The sequence below is a fragment of the Alligator sinensis genome, unplaced genomic scaffold, assembly GCF_000455745.1.
Source record: "Alligator sinensis unplaced genomic scaffold, ASM45574v1 scaffold763_1, whole genome shotgun sequence".
NCBI classification, from domain to species: Eukaryota; Metazoa; Chordata; order Crocodylia; family Alligatoridae; genus Alligator; species Alligator sinensis.
Genome location: NW_005842744.1, coordinates 390,667 through 392,142, shown reverse-complemented (window position 1 = coordinate 392,142; position 1,476 = coordinate 390,667). Strand labels below are relative to the sequence as shown.

At 44.9% G+C, this 1,476-nt stretch overlaps 1 protein-coding gene and 1 long non-coding RNA gene across 3 annotated transcripts in view; one reads left to right on the top strand and one right to left on the bottom strand.

Moving 5' to 3' along the window:
- Positions 1-279, bottom strand: part of LOC102378812 — a 3,538-nt gene extending 3,259 nt beyond the window's left edge. Inside the window, exon 1 of one of the 2 annotated variants that reach the window (XR_001358837.2) lies at positions 247-279. This is a non-coding gene — a long non-coding RNA (uncharacterized LOC102378812). Of the gene's footprint in view, positions 1-240 lie in introns of both variants that reach the window. The other variant, XR_001358838.2, reaches the window with a different exon arrangement.
- The window catches only part of ITGA9 (integrin subunit alpha 9), a 373,158-nt gene that overhangs the window by 32,627 nt on the left and 339,055 nt on the right, over positions 1-1,476 (top strand). The window lies entirely within an intron of this gene.

Here is a 1,476-nt window from a genome sequence, read left to right as displayed (position 1 = left end):
CCCGGGGGGCCCCCCCCCCCCCCCCCCCCCCCCCGAGTACTGGTGCACCCCCTGAAAGGCCACACTCCCCGCTTAAGTGATGGGCAGGGGGAGCTGGTGGGAGTACCAGTGCCCCCCTGTGAGTGCTGGCCAGGGAGTGGGAACGCTGCGGCCACGGTGAGTGAGATCAGCTGCGGGGGACCCCTGCCCCCGAGTAAGGTGGCACCGGTTGCCCATGATCAGAAGTACGTGAATACTCACACTTACAATTCAGAGGGGTTGTACCTCCATTTGAAATTTCCAAAGGGGTCTGCACCTCCATTCAAAATTATTTAGGCATCCGCAAATGAAAAAAAGTTGAAAACCACTGTTTTAGAATAAAGTCAAAGCATGATTCACCTGTGTGAGGAAGCTTGTGTTACTGCTTACAGGGGCTACACCTGTGGATAAATAGAAGCGAACATTTTCTAGAGCTAGTTGTCTGGTACTTTATTTTTTTGTGGAGAGTGGGGGGAAGGAGAGACAGAGGGGAGGAGATGGAGCAGAGAGTGCGACTATATTTAAAAAAAATGAAAAGGGACAGTTGTGACTTCTCCAAAGATTTGAAGCCTGTACAAAGTTGTTAAGGATTTGGAAAACTGTCCACAGAAACCAGACATATCTGATACTGAATGAAACCCTAAATGAATGCTGAGCTAATTACTTACAGGGCACGTTTTCCAATCTAGAATCAGGAAGAGAGGATCGTTCCCTAGATTGCATCCTTTTAAAATAAAAACAGATTCCTTTGATGGAACCTAGGGTTGCCTATGCATGTGCTCCAATGTGTTCTAATTAGTTGAAGCAGACTTGATTAATTGAGTCTGCTTCACTTTCTAATGAGAATGCTCTAGCATTGCTGCAGTGTCACATGTATAAACCCCTGTGGATTTAAAAATGGCCGCTGGGGCACTTCAGCTAAAGCTTGTCAAATGAGCTTTAGTTAAAAGTATCCTGTGGCCATTTTCAAACACATAGAGGCTTAATATACATGAAGCTGTGGCATTTTAATGAGAGCGTCTCTCTGGGAACCACTCTAATTAAAATGCTCTCCCCCACCCCTGATTACATGTATCGGCAGCTAAAGTGTCAGTGTGGACAGACTAGAAATGCATCCAATTTAAGCCTATTTAAGGATGAAGAGCTAAGCTGAGCAAAAATTTGGACTCTGACAGGCTTGCCTGATTGGCATTTTTCCAGACAAATAATACTAGGAAGAGAAGGCTGTGCGTTCTGGTCCCTTCCCCTCAGATTAAAGATGTTCAGTTTTAAGTGCACAAACAAATCTGCTCTTGCTAGGAATGTCACACTCTGTGAATGAGGGTATTTGAAGTTACTAACAGAGTGACAGGGAGAGCCTTTAATTGCTTGATGTAACTTGGTAACTTTAAGGTGAATTTTTTTTGTTGCTAGTGAAGTTGCTGACTAACTCTGATTCTGAAAACTGTATCCTGCTGA